The 19,907-nt window shown below is 39.8% G+C and overlaps 1 protein-coding gene and 1 long non-coding RNA gene across 7 annotated transcripts in view; one reads left to right on the top strand and one right to left on the bottom strand.

Moving 5' to 3' along the window:
• KAT6B (lysine acetyltransferase 6B) overlaps positions 1–19,907 on the top strand; it is a 186,751-nt gene that overhangs the window by 38,489 nt on the left and 128,355 nt on the right. The gene's annotated exons all lie outside the window — the stretch shown is intronic.
• Positions 9,705–17,145, bottom strand: LOC140632053 (uncharacterized). The gene is made up of 2 exons (XR_012029560.1): positions 16,817–17,145; positions 9,705–12,464 (listed from the first exon to the last, which is right to left on the bottom strand). It is a non-coding gene; the product is annotated as an uncharacterized lncRNA (long non-coding RNA).

Below are 19,907 nucleotides of genomic sequence, written 5' to 3' on the forward strand. Positions count from 1 at the left end.
AGCAACTTCCCACTGAGCAAGGACCCTGACTGACACAGGGCTTGATCTCAGGACCCTGAAGTCATGACCTGAGCCGAAAATAAGAGTTGGACACTCAACTGACTGAGCAACCTAGGCACCCCTACCAGTCTTATTACTGAGCCAGTTTTTTGGTCAAGCTTAAAGGCAAACTAAAAATTCTCTTATAGGGTTTCAGGTTCTTATGTCAATGCTTTTCATAATTATGGTAAAAATAATGGAACAACATTAAAAACTTTTTTGGAGTATGAACACTGTCCATAATCTTAGCACTCCAATACAACTATTTTGTTTTGGTTTTCTTTTCTGCATTTGTCTATGTGCATGTCCTTTTCCATAATTATAATCAAGGCATATCTGCAATTGCCTTTTTTGCTTTTGAAAAAAACTATAATTTCATAAATATTTTCCATTTTAATTTATTTCTAAAGTTTATTTAAGTAATCTACACCCCACATGGGGCTCAAACTCACAACCCTGAGATCAGGAGTCACATGCTCTTCCAACTAAGCCACCCAGGCACACCAATATTTTCCTTAAACGTCATCTTTTAAAAAGGCTTTTAAACCTCCCATCTAAATGAGGTCTCTTTAGTAATTCCAAGAAAGTGCTCTATACTTCTTACTAGCCTTTTTACTATTTATAATTATGTATTTGTCTAGTTACATTTTAACTTCAGTTGTCCTTTCTAGATGAAAAAGATCCACAAACACAGGGAACTTATCTCTTTGCTTACCTCTGTTGAATGAGTGCAAGTAGTTCTATTATTTATTAGCTAAAATTAGGTTTTCATTTGTCTCTTAACTGCAGCACAGAAATACACAATCTGTCTAGAAACTATTGGACAGATTTTCACTAAACTTGGAGGGCTTTTGGAGAGGGTGTTTAGGATGATCAGGAGACATGTGTCATATGTTTTCTGATCCTGTGTTAGAGGTAACAGAGACATTTTAATGTGAGACCTTAATTGAAAGTCCTAAGGGCAGGTTATTGGAATGGCAGACCTTGGTTTGCATTTACAGTTGAAAGCTTCTCACTTGGGCTACTCTGTATCTTGATCTAGGATGAGCAGCGGCAAGAATCTATTTAATGATGACCAGTGGGTCTCCCTATCAGATAACAGCTGATTTGAAATAGATACATTTGATCTCTGCATTTTCATTTTGCTTGTTAGAACTTAAATTGTCTACTGAAAGAGCTTACTTTAATTGCTGTTTCCTGCGAAACACTTTTATGAGCTAATGAAACAAATTAAACAATTGCAAGTGTTTGTACTACAAAAGACATTAGGATTTGTCATTATTTGAGACTAGAATTTGGTTGAAAGAAGAGACGGTGTTACATGTAACCCTGTGGGGTATGTAGTGGTTATTAGGAAGGTCTAAAATCAGATGTTTGAGGTGTGTGAGAAAGCCAACTGCCTGATATTACAAAAATCTTACTAGAATAATGTGTACCTATCTGCAGATGGAAAAAAAAAGGAATCAAATTAAAACAAAAGTCACATTTAATATCTGACATTTTAAAACATAGTTTTGAATCGAGGGGGTGGAAGATCAGCCTTTGAGCTGTTGGAGAGCAAATGGTAACAGGAGTCAATTTCAGTCACTTAATTTCATTTCAATTCTGCAAGCTTTGTTCCTCTGTACCCTCTGCCGCCAGGGCCTGCTTGTTTCTTCTGGAAGCTTACCCTTCTCCTGCCCCCTTGGATTCTTCTACAGACCTTCCTGTCTCCTTCTTACTGTTCCATGTCATGATCTGCGTAGCAGATGTCTGTGCGTGGCTGTGTGTGTCAGGCCGAGGCCAGAACCAGCGGCTTGAGAAGAATAGTACCACTAATGTTAATTAGCACAGTACAGAGCATAATATCCTAGCAGCCTTTTTGCCTCTTCTTCTGCTGCTGCTTTTTCTCTTTTAATTGAAGTATAATTGGCATACAACATTATATTAGTTTCGGGTGTTCAACGTAATGTTGGGATATTTGTATATATTGTGAAATGGTCACCACAGTAATCTGGTTAGCCTCTGTCCCTATGTGTAGTTTTAAAGAATATCCTTTTCTTGTGGTGAGCACTTTTTCACCTCTTCTTGGACAGTCTCCCTGCCATTAGGAATTTCTCCTCCTCTGAACCCTTGTAGCATTGTGATCTCTATTGTCTGTCTTCCTCATTGGTACTATCTGTAACTCCTCAGTTCTGCGGGCCTTGACGTTCTAGACTAGTTGTAAGCTCCCTGGAGATGGGGATTATGTCTTTTTAAATTTTTATTTTTTAAGTTTTCAGAAGTTTTAATTTTAATCATTGATGCTTATCATAACAAGTGCACTCCTTAATCCCTATCACCTTTTCACCCATCTCTCCCACCCACCTCCTCTCTGGTAACTGTCAGTTTTGTACAGTAGAGTCTGTTTCTTGGTTTGTCTGTCTGCCTCTCTCTTTTTTCCCTTTCACTCATTTGTTTCTTAAATTCCACATGAGTGAAATCATATGGTATTTATCTTTCTCTGACTTACTTCACTTAGTAAAATATTCTCTAGCTCCATCCATGTTGTTGCAAATGGCAAGGTTTCATTCTTTCTTACGGCTAAATAATATTCACAATATCACTTCTTTATCCATTCACCAATTGATGGACACTTAAGCCGCTTCCATATCTTGGCTGTTGTAAATAATGCTGCTATAAGCATAGGAGTCCTTATATCTCTTTGAATTGGTGTTTTTGTATTATCAGTGTTTTTGTGTAGGATGATTGCTCAGTAATAGGGTAGTTCTATTTTTAATTTTCTGAGGAACTTCCATGCTGTTTTCTAGAGTGGCTGCACCAATTTGTGCATTCCTACCATCGGTACAAGAAGGTTCCTTTTTCTCCACATTCTTGCCAACACCTGTTGCTTCTTGTCTTTGATTTTAGCCATTCTGACAGGAGTGAGGTGGTATCTCATAGTTTTGATTTGCATTCTCTGATGGTAAGTGATGCTGAGTATCTTTCCATGTGTCTGTGGGCCATCTTCCTTGGAGAAATGTCTGTTCATGTGTTCTACCCAATTTTTAATTGGATCATTTTGAGGGTGTGTGTATTGAATTCCACCAGTTCTTTATATATTTTGGATAGTAATGCTTTATCTGATGTGTCATTTGCAAATATCTTCTCCCATTCGGTAGCCTGTCTTTTAGTTCTGTTGATCGTTTCCTTCTCTGTGCAGAAGCTTTTTATTTTGATGAAGTGCCGATTTTTGTTTTTGTTTTTGCTTCCTTTGCCTCAGAAAACATATCTAGAAAAAAGCTGCTACAGCTGATGTCAGAGATGGTACTACCTTACTACAACGGAGTAAGAAAGTGGTCCAGTTTCATTCTTTTGCCTGTAGTCTTCCAGTTTTTTTCCCAACACTTTGTGTTAAAGAGACTTTTTGCCATTGGATATTCTTTCCTGCTTTGTTGAAGATTAATTGACCATATAATTGTGAGTTTATTTCTGGGTTTTCTCTAGTGTTCCATTGGTTTATGTGTCTGTTTTTGTGCCAGTACCATACTATTTTGATTACTACACCTTTGTAATGTAATTTGAAGTCCAGAATTGAGATGCCTCCGGCTTTTCTTTTTCAAGATTGCTCTGGGTGTCTAGGGTCTTTTGTGGTTCCATGAAAATTTTAGGATTGTTTGTTCTAGTTCTGTGAAAAATGCCATGGTATTTTTGATAGGTATCACATTAAATCTATAAATTGGTAGTATGGACATATTTATGGACATATGGACATATGGAAATATGGACATATGGTAGTATGGACATATTTAACAATATTTGTTCTTTCAGTTAATGGGATTTCTTTGTGTCATCAATTTCTTTCATCAGTGTTTTATAGTTTTCAGAGTAGAGGTCTTTTACTTCTTTGGTTAGGTCTGTTCCTAGGTATCGTTATTTTTGGTGCAGTTGTAAATGGGTTTGTTTTCTTTCTTTTTTTTAAAGATTTTATTTACTTATTCATAAGAGACAGAGAGAGAGAGAGAGAGGCAGAGACACAGGCAGAGGGAGAAGCAGGCTCCATGCAGGGAGCCCAACTCAGGACTCGATTCTGGGTTCCTGGGATCATGCCTTGGATCGAAGGCAGATGCTCAACTGCTGAGCCACCCAGGGGTCCCCCGGATTTGTTTTCTTAATTTCTCTTTGTGCTGCTTCATTATTGGTATATAGAAATGCAACAGATTTCTATAGATTGCTTTTGTATCCTGTGATTTGACTGAATTTATTAGCTCTAGCAGTGTTTTGGTGGAGTCTTTCAGATTTTCTGTATCATGTCATCTGCAAATAGTGAAAGCTTTACTTCTTTACCAATTTGAATGCCTTTTATTTCTTTTTTTTTTGTCTGATTGCTGAGGCTAGGACTTCTAGTATGCTGTTGAATAAATGTGTTGATAGGGGACATCCTTGTCTTATTCCTGACCTTAGAGGTAAAGTTCTTAGTTTTTCCCCATTAAGGATGATGTTAGCTGTGGGTTTTTCATATATGGCTTTTATTATGTTGAGGTATGTTCTGTTTAAACCTACTTTGTTGAGGATTTTTTATCATGAGTGGATGTTGTACTTTGTCAAATGCTTTTTCTGCAGATAGAGACTATGTCTTAAACTTAATTTTTATCATCCATGCTGCCTATCACAGGGGCATACTTGATTCAATTTAAAAAAAAATTATAGAATATCAGAGTTGAAAGAGACTTTACAAGCCGTGTAGCTGAACCCATGCTTGAATCCCTTCTGCACAATCCTCACAAATGATCATGTTGCTTCTGCTGAAATGTTGCAAGGTTGGGAGCCCATGTGCCCAGAAGCAGCTTTTGTCTTTAGGGTGTATTATTGTCTACTTGTATATTTGGAGCTGCTCTCTGCCCTGGGTCCAAATAGAGCTAAATAGGAGGGAGAAGGGAAGTACTGAGTATCTAGACTGCCAGACACAATCCTGGACTTTTTGTTGTTGTTGTTGATTGGTTGCTTGTTTGTGTTTTTGTTTTTTGTTTTAGTTTTTTATTATAATTCCAGATAGTTAATATACAGTATTGTATCAGTTTCAGATGTGCAGTATAGTGATTCCAGCAATTCTATACATTACCCAGTGCTCATTATGAGAGGTGTTTAGGTGGTTCTTTTTTTTTTTCTTTTTGAGAGCGAGGGAGAGAGAAATCACACGTGCACACTCAGGGGCCAGGGGGAGGGCGGAGGGAGAGAGAATTTTTTTTTTAAAGATTTTATGTATGTATTTATTTATCTATATCTATCTATCTATCTATCTATCTATCTATCTATCTAATCTATCTATAAGAGAGAGAAAGAGAGAGAGGCAGAGACATAGGCAGAGGGAGGAGAAGCAGGCTCCATGCAGGGAGCCCGATGTGGGGCTTAATCCCAGGATTCTGGGATCATGCCTGGAGCTGGAGTCAGATGCTCAACCATTGAGCTACCCAGGCATCCCAGGGAGAGAGAATCTTTAGCAGCCTCCACCTTAGCGTGGAGCTGGACTCACAGCCCCGAGGTCATGAGCTGAAATGCAGAATCAGATGCATAACCGATTGAGCCACCCAAGCGCTCCAGTAATAAAGGATTATTTACTGCTGCCTGGTTATATGCCATAATTTACTTCCTCCTCACTTCTGTTCAGAAGCCTATTTTCCTTTTAGGTTTAAAGGGCCTGCCACTCAATGTCTTGTAGCACCTTCTCCTCTCAAATGGGCTGAGGAATGGACATTATCCTCACTGAACATCTGAGGAGATTGAGGTCCAGAGAGTTAGGGTCAGACATTGAGCGGTCCCACCTCATCTTCTGACTGCAGAGCCAGACCTTTCTTTATACCACTGTGGGCTTTCCTTTCAAGTTGAGGATGTGTATCTTTCCAGCACTGTACAACTCCTTGTTCTGGTCTGCTAAACCATTAGGGTGAGAGTTAATGGTGAATGCTTCCCAGGTGTGACTGCATACTGTACTGTCCTTGTGGGAGAGAAGGGGTTTTACTGACTTGCACCTATCAGCATGCAGCCTTACCCAGTGATGTCATTTACATGGCCACTTCTTTTTTTTTTTTTTTTTTTTTAGCAGTTTATTTATTCTTTCCTCTATTCATTCAAAAATATTTATTGAATGCATACTCTGAGCCAAGCACTGTTCTCAGAGACACCCCTCCTCTCATAGAATTTTTATTCTACTGGGACAGGTGACGATAAGCAAATAAACCAAGAAGGTAATCACAGACTGTGTTAAGTGACATGAAGGAAATCACGAGCCAGCTGGAAGAGAAAAACCAAGAAGTGAGGCTGTACACATCATGCTCTGGAAAGTTCCCGAGGAGAGATGAAAGGATGAGAAGGGGTCGGCTGTGGGAAGAGCTGACGAGCTCAGGGAGGGAAGGCTTCAGTACTTGTGTTTGAGGAAGAAAAAAGCATCTCATGTAGCTGAAGCAGAGAGACCCATGGCAGGGCAGCAGAGAGTTTAAAGCTGGCGAACAATACAATCTGGTTTGTGTTTTTAACATCACTGAGAGATGTGACAATTAAGTGAAACGTGTGTTTCTGGAGTGTGTGTGTGAGGGGAAAGTTGCTTTAAAAGACAGAATTAGAATAAATGGCAGAATTTGACTATGCACCATAATAGCATCATATCAACGTTACATTTTCTGAATTTGATAGTCCATTGTGGTTATGAAGAGAATGTCCTTATTCTTAAGAGGGGTGAAGGTTCATGATCTTTGCAGCTTATCTCAAATGGTTCAGAATAAAAAGGAAGAATCAAAGGTGGCAAATTGTTAAGGGCATATGTGTATTTATTGTAATCTTCTTGCAACTTTTCTGTAGGGTTGAAAGTTTTTCAGAATAAAACTTTAAAGGTCACTGAGGCTGCTGTGTGTGGGAGAAGTTATGGGGGCAGGAGAGGCAGTCCTGCCGGCAGGAGGACACTAGGAGGATGGCCATGCACTGGTGTTGCAGTAGAGAGGGAGAGGGGAGGACAGATCGGAAATGTGTTGTGGAGGTGGAACCGTCGGAGCTTGCTAATGGATTGGATGTGGTGGCCAGCGGGAAGAGGGGGACGTAGAAGTTGCCCTTTGGGGCTCCCTGATGGTTATGGACTGAATTCCAACAGCTTTCCCCCCAATCCGTTTAGTCCAGTCAGCTCCTCTATGGGTGGTTACCAGAGGGATTTGTCTCACAGGTGAGGGAAGGCTTGGGGAGAAGCAATTCATTTGAAGGTAGCAAATACAGGCAGAAAATGTACTATATAAAAAAAAAAAATTTTTTTTAAATTTACTTACTTTACCCAGAAAAACCAAAATACAAGCGTGAGATCAGGGCTCTTCACACTGAATTCTTTCCCATTAGGTGGTTGTGAAATCAATGTAGCGAATAGCTACTTTATCTTTAAAGAAACAAACACACTGAATAAACAGCTTGTCCTGTGTAGAAAGGGTAAGTAAGGTCTCATGCAACTTGTTTTAGTTCAATATGTATCTATGTATATACTAGATCACTATGTAAAATGCAGTTTTTACTTTGAGTTACAGTCAAAAGTTGGAAAGCCATGCAGAGGATTATTGTAAACAGAGGTTTTGCAGTTCCCATGGGAATAAGAAAGCAAAAGACAAACTCACATGGGTGGCTACTGTTGGCTGTCTTGTGTTGTTTATTTCTGTAATGATTGATGGGCTATAAGTCAGTGTTTTCTTAGTTGACCTCATAGTCATCCTTTCAGTCTTAAAGTCAACATGTGTTGAGTGCTTGCTGTGTGCCAGGCATTGTTCTCGGTAGAGGAATGAGCAGGACAGATGTGACCCTCAAGAAGCTTACATTTAAGCACATTACTGAGTAAAACCATAATATTCCCTCAGTTGTATTAAGTGATAGGTGCTCTAAAGATTTAGTAGGACTGGTCTGGGAAGGTGGCATTGGAGTTCAGACCCGAGTGAAAACTGAAGATACTGCTTTGCCTCAGGGAAGAGAGTCTCAAGCAGAAGCAACAGCCTAGGTGAAAATCGTGAGCTGAAAACAAGCCACAGGTATTGGGACCTCAGAAAAATGGCCCTTGAAACTGTAGTGTGTGAATCCGAGGAGAATGAAGGGAGAAGAAGTCAGATCTAAGATATCTTCTTTGGAGATAAAGCCAACAGGACTTAGTAATGGATTGAATGTAGAATATAGAAAGAAGGACTTAAGGATGAATCTGGGTAGATAATGATGCTGTTTACTGGTAGGGAGGGCTGGAGGCTGATGCATAAATGTGATTTGAGAGAAAAAGAAATCTGTAGTTCTTTATCTGGTCATGAAGTTGAGAGGCCTCTTGGACATCCATATAGAGACTCCGTGTGTTCAGTTTGGTAGTCGGGATCTTGGGTAAGAGGTGTGAGCATAGAAATACAAATCTGATACTCCTGAGTGTATAGCTGGAATGGGGCTGATGAGCCTACCTAACTAAGCTTAGCTGGGGAAAAGTGCAGATCAGAAGAGCAGAGGCCCGAGGCCAGATTCCCAGGATGGGTAAGAGAAAGGAAGACAGTGACAAAGGATTTTTGAGCTAAGCCATGGAAAGCCATGTGGAAGCCTAGAGAAGGTGCTTGTGGAGGGGAGAAAGGAGGGCTTAATATCAATTTATGTAGAATTGACTCCCCACTTTTGAGCTCTGCACCTACTAGCAGTAAGGGAAGTTACTTATCTTGAGAGCTTACTCCTCTGTGTAAGATATATGTGTTTTTAATTTTAAAATGTTGTATTTAATAAATTGGTGATAATAGTACTCATTTCACAGAGCTGTTTGGTAAATTAAATTAGTTAATACACAGAGTGCTTCAAACAGTCCCTGGCACATAGTAAAAACTCAATAACTGTGACTTGTTTGTGGCAGTGGTGCTTATTATAAGAAATCAATTTGGGCCTAAGGTCTAGATTCCAGATTAGTAGAGAAGAAAGATAGTGGCAGTGCTGGCTATTCATCTGAATGTGTTATGTGATAATCAATGTTGTTTAGCTGGTTCCCTGAGTAGCATATTAAAGCGATATTGAACAATTGAGGGGACCTTGTTACTAGATTGCCATTAAATGGTGATAGTAAGTGAGCCTAAAAATCAAAATAATGGAAAATGGTCTCCTTTTTAAAAAACATTTAATTTGCTATTTCTTGATCACACATCATCCTTCTTTACTTTCAAGGTCAGGGAGAGACAGTCATTTTTACTAAACTGCCACATCTTCACACAAATTATCATCTGAAGGAGCTTCTTAGAATTGACAAATGAACTCTCTTTTCCTTCCCAAGAGGAACTTGTTAAACCAATAAAGTTCAAAATTCTAATTCCCATTTCTTACTAGTGTGCACCATTTTATTCATCTTGAATAAACATACAACCTCAAGCATCCTACTAGGCAAATAGATTCTTTTTTAATTAGTGGCTCTATACACAGAATTTTATCATCGTGAAATCTATAAACCAAAAGGGAACAAATATTTACACTTGGAACTTCATGTCAACAGTACTCCGAAAATGTAAATGTATCTCCCATGTTTCTGCTATGGCAGTAGAAAAATAAGCTCAACTTCTTAGGAGCGTGTCTCCTCTGTTACTTAGGGAATGTGGAAGATCTATATAAGTGTTCTTTCTTTGTGACTGGTGTTACTTTTTTTCACACAAAGTCTTGTTTTATTAAAAGCTGATCTTCACTTTCTGTTTTTTTTTTTTTTTTTTTTCTGTAGTATATTTCATAGGCATCTGTAAGTATCAAGACAGAATTTTATTTTCAGGAGTTACTGCTTTTGTAGTTCTCACACAGAATTATTTCTCACTTTAAGTAGACCTTTTATTCCAAAGCAAAATTAAGCTGACCACAAGGGTTTCTGGGAAAAGAATAATGTAGAGCTAAGGTTTTGTGTGTCAATATGGGTAGTCTACTGCTTTCCACAGGAAGATTTTAAATGATGTCTAAATATGTAATGGTTTAAAGATCCCAATTAATATGAGAAAGCTAGTTAAAATTCATTGAAATAATTTAAAAAAGGGGGGATGATTTTGCCAAGATTTCAGAGATAATTTTTTTTTTCAAGGCTTTACTGTAGTTTTGATCAAGCTGCATTAAGTGTCTGCCTAATTTCAGCTATTACATGGCGGTTATACTATGCCTGCATCCCAAAATGATTTTAGGTCACTTAGGTTATTAAAATATATTTAATATACTAATCTGTTTTTCAAAGCATCAAAAATAATTAAGATGAAGGAACAGATAAGCCCTGTGTCTGGAATGAATAATTTGGTTCTAAATATCCTAGAAGCTAAGGAGAAGAGAGAATGATGTGGTTTAAAACTTTAATTCTCAGACGGGGAGACAGAGATTTGAGAAGATAATTTTTTTCCCTGCTTTTTCTGAATTTAAAGGCAATTTATTTTGAATTTTAATCCTATATAGTCAACAGTGAGTAACACAATTGACAATCTTTCTTCCCTCTTCTCTCCTCTTCCCTAAAAGGGAAATACCTGATTGTTCAAAAAAAAAATTAAAAAAAGCATGCTTTTATATAAAAAGAAAAATTTCAGACAACTCAGAAATACATGTATTGAAGTTTCCTTCAATGATGTTATTTCTCAGTTCACAGAAAATGGTGACATTAAATCATAACTCAATGGAGATGTGTTGTTTTATTTACTTATTTATTTATTCATTCATTTATTTATTTTTAAGTAGCTCCATGCCCAACAGAGATCAAGAGTTGCATACTGTACTGACTGAGCTAGCCAGGTGCCCCAATGGAGACTTTTTTTTTTAAATGGAGACGTTTTTGCAAGGGGCTTTTATTATAATAAGTTTAGCAAACATTTATTGGGCATCTCAGATTTGTTCATGTTAGGAATATAGAAATGAGTAAGAGAACTCTTTCCTTTAAGCTTAGGATTCATGGGGTTCACTTACAGTTAGTAATTCATCAGATATTCCATATTTATTCACTGAGGACCTAATATGGGTATAGTAGAGTGGTCAGCTGGGGTCTAGTAGGGTGGATGCATCAGTAAATGAACCATACAGCTAATGGTAATGTTGTATGCTGAGTGCCTGGGCTTGTGAACGAATCACCTTGAGAGCACAAAAGAGAATTTTGTATTGAGGGGGGAGGCTTTGCAGAGGGAGGAACTTTTATGTTGAAGTTAGTATCAGAGTGCACCAGATAGCCCAAAAGTGGGGAGGACGTTCTAGGCAGAGGGAACAGCAAGCTCAGAGTTTTGGAGATGTGACCCAGATTGCATGTAAGAGCAATGGTAAGTAGTGGATGGCCGAATAGAGTGTATGGCTCTGGGAAGTTGTGTGGGAGATGAAGCTGTGAAGACAGTAGAGTTGTGTCCAGGAAAAAAAAAATTGGACCTTATTCTGTAAGTAGGCTTTAAAGCACAGGAGGAAGGGTTTATGTTTTAGGTACAGAACAGGTGGAAGCATGAAACATCAATTGTGGGTTGGAGAGATTGGTGACAGGGATTGTGATGCTAAGTGAGGTAAGGGAGAACCGGTGTAGAGCAGCATCTGTGTGGGTTGAGAGGATGGATCAAAATGCAGAGACATTTCTAATCTAAATTGTGTGGGATGAGAGCCAGGAGTCTGTGAGGGATGACAGTTGCAGAGGAGAGAACTGGTCTCTGGGAATACCGACGTCAAGGAGTAGCCTAGGAAGTGGGCCTGTTCGTTGTTACTGTGTATTCGAAGCAGTTTTACTTCTCAATTTGTTCCCTTTAAGTAATAATTGTATTAGTAAATAGTTTTTTTTAAATAAATTTTTATTAAATATGGAAATTGTTACCCTCTTGGCCTATTCCAGGGATCAAACCCGTGATTTAGCTGAGCAAACCAGCCACCAGCTAGCCCCCTGTATTAGTAAATATCTTAATAGAAATGTTACTTTTGGGATCCCTGGGTGGCGCAGCGGTTTGGCGCCTGCCTTTGGCCCAGGGCGCGATCCTGGAGACCCAGGATCGAATCCCACGTCAGGCTCCCGGTGCATGGAGCCTGCTTCTCCCTCTGCCTGTGTCTCTGCCTCTCTCTCTCTGTGTGACTATCATAAATAAATAAAAATTAAAAAAAAAAAAAGAAATGTTACTTTTATTCACAATACATCTCATTATCTTATACATATAAATCTTTAAGTCTTTAAGAGTAAAAAGCCTCTTTACAATGCAATCAAACTTGTTTAAAAACACTTTTTTTTTTTTAAAGAAATCATGATGAAATTATATCTGCCACTGTGTAGTCTCCACTTACCCTCTCCTCAGTCAGGCAGAGTGGTGCACCTTTCAGGGTGTCCTAGTCCATGTTCCACATGCCCCTGCCAGAGGCAGGGGGAGGGGGAGTCTTTGGGCTCATGCTAGACTGGATGCTGGCTTTTCCACCTTTGAACTATGTGATTCTGGCCCTTTTACTTTATCTTGGAGTCACAGTCTTCTCATCTGCAAAGTGGAAAGATTAGTATCTATTGTAGCTTCAAAAGAAAAAGCATTTGTTGACTCAAACAGGAACATTTCAGGAAAGTTCCTTGGCATTTTGAAGAGGCCATTTTGCGGTTTGTAGCATTGACATTCACACCTGGTTTGGGGCCGTGGAAAACAAAATATTCCCTTACAGCTTTTAAAAAATTACCCAGCTGTTATACCCAGCAAACACCCCTATCCCATGTCTGACCCAAGCCTTATTCATCCCTGATCGCCTCCCCCCCCTTTATTATTGGTAAAATATACATACCTGCTGGAAAAAAAAAAACAATTTACTCTTTTACGTTGTTTCCTATGAGTACCTTTTAAGCCTGGAGTGGCCTGCTGACTCTTAAGAAGTCTCACAGGTGATATAAACTAGGGATATGTTCACTTCAAATAATGGAGAACTTCAGGGGAGATAGAATGTGCAGGAGTTCTTTGTCCTCTTGGCAGCAGTCGTGGGGAGGAACCCTGGGGCACACAGCCAGCTGCCTGTGCTGCCACAGTGCCATCCAGACACAGGGCCTTTGCATAAAGGCTTTCTGCTCATCTCCTGCTCTGTCTCCTTCACACAAAGTAACTGCTTTGTGTTTAGGCATCACTTCTTCATGGGAACAGAGGGAATGGGCCAAGGGTAACAGCAAAAGCCTTCTCTTGGTGAGGCTTTTCCTTCTTATTCAGGAAATGAGGCAACCCCCTTCCCACCAGGGGCTTCTGCTTTTATTTCATTATCCTGAGCTGAGTCACATGGCCATCCCCTAGCTGCAGGTAGTCTGGGAAGTCACGAATTTAGCTTTCCAGTTTTTGTTGTTGTTGTTGTTAGAATGCAAAGAAGAAGGCGGTGGAAATGGGTCTCTATTGGTATTACATTGTATGTACTCTTCTTAGGGCAATATTATCTTGGTAGTTACCAACTTCTGGATCTTATCTAGGGTGGCCAGTGTCCTGGTTTGCCTGGGACTGAGATTTCCTGGGATGCAGGACTTCCAGTGCTATCACCTGCACAGTCAATAGGAAAACCAGGATGATTGCCACCTTAGCCTTGTCATATTCTCTTTGGTAAGTGTTTCATCTCTTGAGGATGGAACCACCTTGACTAGGCTGACAAAGACTGAAAAGCAGTTTAATAATTGAATTTGAATAATAGCTTAATATAGGATAATAACTTAATTATAAATTATACAAAATATTGAGTAAACTATTAAATAATAATTTAATAATTTACAATGAGAAATAAGTGATATTGAATCCATGGAGCATATTGGAAGCAGAACTCCATGGAGCTGCTTAGCGCATGTGAGATTTTGACCAGGTGTCTTAGGGCTGCAATGTTACTCAACTCTAGGGGGCTCTGTTCACAGCAGCCTGGGATTGATTCCGTAGTACTTGTGATTAATTGACTGATAATGATACTGAAAAGAATTGTATGTTATCTCTGGCAGGGTATGCATGTTAAACCCTGTGCTGCAGACATGCACTAGCTAGCACACATGTGGGGGTAGAGTATTAGAATCAGAGGCCCTCCTGATGCCAGGCTGCCTGCTGAGTTGACCTTGAAAGCAGTCTTTTTTTTTTTTTTTTTTAAAATAAAGATTTTATTGGGAGATCCCTGGGTGGCTCAGCGGTTTGGCACCTGCCTTTGGTCCAGGGTGTGATCCTGGAGTCCCGGGATCAAGTCCCACATCAGGCTCCATGCATGGAGCCTGCTTCTCCCTCTGCCTATGTCTCTGCCTCTCCCTGTCTCAGTCTGTGTCTCTCGTGAATAAATAAATAAAATATTTTTTAAAAAAATAAAGATTTTATTTATTTGAGAGAGAAAGCAGAGAGAGAAGGAGCTTGAACAAGGGGAGGAGCAGGGGGAGAGGGAGAAGCAGACTCCCTGCTCAGCAGGGAGCCTGACACAGGGCTCTATCCCCTTAACCTGACATCACAACCTGAGCCAAAGGCAGATGTTTAACCGACTGAGCCACGCAGGTGGCCTGAAAGAAGTCTTAATGTAGACCCTTCGTGGATGACATGGTTGAGAGAATGGATCAGAAAGAACCTTTTTCCCTTCTCTCCCCCTTCTACCTGAAGCTGAGACCTGGGCTGGATGTGTCTGCTGGGACTCCCCGAGTCTAAAGGATCCTTCACTTCACTTAGAGCCTAGAGCTCTGACCCTTCTTCAAGATTTTCCTCTGCCGTCCTCCCCTGTTTGAACAGAGATTAGTCTTTTTTTTTTTTTTTAAGATTTTATTTATTTATTAATGAGAGTCACAGAGAGAGAGAGAGAGACAGAGACAGAGGCACAGGCAGAGACACAGGCAGAGGGAGAAGCAGGCTCCATGCAGGGAGCCTGATGCAGGACTCGATCCCAGGACTCCAGGATCAGGCCCGGGGCCGAAGGCAGGTGCCAAACCGCTGAGCCACCCAGGGATCCCAAACAGAGATTCATCTTATTGTTAATAGGAACCTGGCTGCGTGCCTCTTTTCCTTCACCTCATCCTAAAACTGTGATGCACAGTATATGTTTTCTTGCGTGTGTGACTTTTAGTTAATATTTAACGATAATTTCATTCTGTATCCATCCTCTTATATCTTGGAACTAGTCCATATGCCTCTCAATTCTAACCTCTATTGATTAAGTTTTTTAGGGAAAGAAAAAAAGAAGTGTACTGTTCAGACATATTCTCTTATTAGTAAGGGCATTACTTAGTATGTGACTAATGCTGTGCATCTATAACCAGTTGTTCTACCTTGTGAGTACCGACGTAATTTAGAAAGAATTCTTTCTTTGTTAAAGACCTTTTCTACGTGGGCCACATGTTTCCAGACCTATTTCATAGTAATTTGTGGTTTTTTAGGTATGTCAATAGAGATGCTGTAGCCAGTATGCCTGGATTCTGTTAGATAAACATTTTGTAAGATTGCTTACTTTAAAAAATTGTCTTTGTTTAAAAATTTAATTTCTTCTCTAATGTCTCAGTGAATAAATTTTTAGAAAGTCTGATAAATTCCAGTTAAAATATTTTGTTTTTAATATTTTAAGCATTTTAACATTTTGTTTTAAATATTTTAAACCTTCTAGGGGTGCCTGGGTGGCTCAGTTGGTTAAGCCTCTGCCTTTGGCTCAGGTCATGCTCAGTAGGGAGTGTGTTCCCATCATCCCCTTGCCCCCTTGTCCCCTACCCCTCATGCTGTCTTTCACTCTCTCCCAAATAAATAAATAAATGTTTTAAAAAATATTTATTTATTTATGTATTCATGAGAGACAGAGAGAGAGAGAGTGAGAGGGAGAGGCAGAGACACAGGCAGAGGGAGAAGCAGGCTCCATGCAGGGAACCCGACGTGGGACTCGATCCTAGGTCTTCAGGATCATGCTCTGGGCTGAAGGCAGCACTAAACTGCTGAGCCACTGGGACTCTCCTTTTTTTTAAAAAAAAAAAAAAAGAAAAGAAAAAAACCTTTTAACTCTTTCTGAAGGCTGATACAGTAATTTTTTTTTTTTTTGGTCCACATACTTTCTTCTGAATTTTAAGAGATCTACTAGAATTTGTAACATGCCTAAAATATAGATGATCATAGGGGTTTTTATTAAAAACAGCTAAATAAAAATTTCAATGAATGATAGTGTGCATATGATAATATATATTTTTTGATAATATATTTTTCATCATTTATATGCTGTTGGGAGAATGACTCATGGGCTGTTTTCTCTTGAGTTCCTGAGAGTGTATAAAAAGATTACAAACAGTTGGCAACAGAATTGAAATAATGAATGTGTAGAGTAGAGGGAAAAATGTTTCTCATTTATTCCACTCTTACCTTGATGAAACTTTTACCACTTAAAATTTTCCAGTAAAAAGTCAAGGTCAATAGGTGAGTCTAATATGGTTCTACCCATCGTGGTCTAAGGATTTCTTGACTTGTCATACAACATGTATGTACAAAGGAGAAAATACAGTTTGATTTCATGAGAATAAGGAGTCGGGTATGAAAGGACAACCACTGTTTAAGGAGCAGGAGATATTGTGGAGGAGACTGGGTAAGATAAAAGTTGACATCACTAAAGCTCCCAATTGTTGATCGATCGCCCATTGTATCTCTAGCTGCCCTCCTGGCAATATTTTAGGGATGTTTTTCCTTTGATCTTTATGTTAGTAGGATGTCCTAGGCCTTAGGATCCAGCATTAAACTGAGCTGAAAACAAAGTGGAGTTGTGATCCTTGGGAGTAGTCCTTAAGGTAGAGCATATCTCAGGAGAGAACTGGTGAATGACCTTGGGCAATTAAAGCCTAATTTATTGGACAGTATCATGGACAACCCAATGAAAACACACAAATACTTACAAAAACGTGTAAAATTCAAACTCCAGTGCATTGGTTTATACCTTGACACTCTTGGATAAGTTATCTTGTTTTTCTACCCCTGGGCTTCCCCTTCTGTATATTGTTATCCATCTGGGTTTTGATTTATTTTTCATTGCACACTTGTTATCCTTCTCATTGCTTCACTGTGGGAGAAGATCTTTTTTATTCCAGAGCTGTAACTTTGCTGCCTGGGACTTTTACCTGGGAGTCTCAATGTCCTCAAACTCTATAAAAGAAATAGAAGATCCCTTTTCTTTAACTCCCTATATGTGTGTTTAGTCTGTTAAGGAATGTTGGCAGTTAGTGGGAGGGGGAGGGAGGATGCTCACCTAGAGGCTTCCTTTGTTCTAATTTACATAGTTTCTTAACATATTCATGGCTCCCTTCTCCTAGCTTAAAATTTTGAGCTCTTAGAAGACTTAGATGTTTTGGTTTTATATGCATGCATTTTGATTGAAATCCCTGGGTTGAAAATTTCCTAGATGTTTGCATACTCTACTCAGCCTAGGACATTAAGGGTTATGTAAAAAATTAGCTCCCTAAATGACCATTAACCAGAAATGTTATCTGTCCAAAGAGAGGATTCATATGACTCCAAGTATGCATTGCCCTCTGCATAGCATATTAATTTTGGCAACCAGAGATAGATGAGAATTTTGCTGCATTTAAATTTTTCATTGTGATGAGACAAATCTATTATTATAAAAGCTCTCTCTACTCATCAGTGAGAGTGTTTCCTTCTGTTGTTTTAATTAAAGGAGCAGTGTATTTTTAAATTTAATTATGGCACTCTGATGATCCGATACTGGCTGCAAGCTAAGAATTCTTTGGATTTTCAAGATTTATAATGCATTGGGAGCAGTGCTGACCAAAAGAATGATGGAAATGTTCAATACCTACATTGTTCAGTAAGATAGGCACATACGGCTGTTAGGCACTTAGAATGTGGCTAGTGAGAGTGAGGAATTAAATTTTAAATTTCTTTAATTAAAATTTAAATAGTCGCAAGTGGTTAGTGGTTACCATATTGGATAGGAGAAATCTAGAGCATGTAGAAAATTTCCATTTAGTTGGAATAATGTCCTGGGATTTCAGATTTCTTTGTTTTTGGTTTGGAAGTTGAGGCTGGTTAAATTTGAAATTAATAATGGATAGTATTGCTCTTAGCCATAGGGAGAGACTTTAACAAAGATGTGAGTTTATCAGACTTAAATATATTAGAAGTGAACTTCTTTGAGAAGGCAAGTATTCATTCCAAAAATAATTCCAATATAATTAATTGAATAAATATTTGGAAAATATTCCCTGTGTATAAAGAAGTATACTAAATGGGAAGGCTAGAGGTGAGTGGAACTTAGGTGGTCCCCTCAAGGAGCTTTCCATTTTTTTTTCCTCCAGAGGCCATGAGAGGCCAACTTTTGTCCTAAAACAGAGAATGCCAAGTGGAGCATTATCATCAGGATTGGCTTCACTGCTTTCAGGAGTGCTGGGGCTTAACAACAGCTCAAGGAGGAACTGTTTATATCCCAGAACATAGAGTTGCGTATCAACTCTAACACACAAGATTAATTTTGGTTGAGAGAGGGTTGAAGTGGGTTTGGAATTTCTTCAGGTGTGCGCTGCAAGAAGCTCTGCTGCTGAGTTCCAGATGTGTTTGAGCAGGCCCCTTGGGTGCACCCCACTTCTGGGAGATGGACTTTCCCCCAGACTCTGGAATGCTGGAGGTAGAGACATTGAACATAGCTGCTTCCCCATCCACACTCCCCCTCACCAGGACGAGGAGAAATTATTGATAATGCTGAGTTTTGCTCAACAACCAGGAGTGTCTGATGGAGACAAATGTTCTCTTAAACAGAAGTATAGGGACTGTTAGGCAAGCCAGCTTTTTTAAAGTCACAGTAAGAATTCAGCTTTATTTTTTCCCCTCCAAACTAGTAAGACCCCACCAAAGTTCACTTGGCTGTGCTCTTAGTTGGAAACCCAGGGGCCAAATAAAAGCCACAGAAAAACAGGCTACATCTGCTCCCACTTGTACTACTTTACTTGCTCACTGAGTTCGATGTTTTTAGCTAAATAAATCATAAACTTATATCAGAGGGGTGTGTGTTTCCCCCAGTCTGTTACCCATCCACACCCCCATGTCTTCCCACTGTGCCACTAACCAGAGCTCACTTAATACTGCTTAGAATCAGGGAACTCGGAACCTAACTGTCCTGGGCCCTCTTTCTGGCAGTTGGGTGAGTCATGAGGGCCTGAAGGGTGAAGCTCAGACAGGCTGGAGCAGTAGGTTATGGAATAAGAAAGGGAGACCGTGTAAACAGTGGTGAGCTGGGCATAGCAATTACTGATCTGATCTCATGGTACAGATGTGGAAGGAGGAGATCCTCAGCTCCCTGGGATAGGGGACTTGTGTCACGTGGACTGTGTCTTGGCAGCTGGGCCTGTGAGGATCAAATCAGCAGAGTTACCCACTGCTCTGTGGTTTGTTTTTGCCAGGTCAGGGATACAGTTCTTCAGGCAGCCTGTCACATCTGAGACCGAGGGAGAACGGGGAGATGGGTTGACAGTCTTCACAAGAGGTGTCCAGACACTCCTGGCTCAGAACTCAGCCATGGATAGTGGGATGCTTGCCTGTCTGTGTGCTTGGGTCCTTGGTCTCTGGCCTTGGGCCATGATGTCAGCCTGACTAGGTTGGCACATGTAGCCTGGAATGGTTTGGCACACAGAGCCTGGAATGGGTTAGGCTTCTGCTTCAGACATTAAGGAAGGGAACTGGCTAGTCCTTCCTGAAATAGTGCCTACAGGCTGGCACAGCACTGACTGGCACCTGCCCCTTTCAGAGGTGGGCTCAGGATAACTGTGTGGAAATTTTCCAGTGTGTGGGTTGTGGGAGTATATCCCATCTCCCTCCGAGCCCTTCCAGGCCAGAACATCAGTGGAGTTTGCAAAGAATGGGTTAACTATTAGAGGAAAATACTTCCAAAAGTAAGTAGTCTGGGTACAGATGGGAAAAGATGGGTAAATTTGACTTTCTGAAGATTTGAAATGTCTGCATCACTAACAGCAAAAC

Source organism: Canis lupus, chromosome 4 (genome assembly GCF_048164855.1).
Source record: "Canis lupus baileyi chromosome 4, mCanLup2.hap1, whole genome shotgun sequence".
In the NCBI taxonomy this organism is placed as follows: domain Eukaryota; kingdom Metazoa; phylum Chordata; class Mammalia; order Carnivora; family Canidae; genus Canis; species Canis lupus.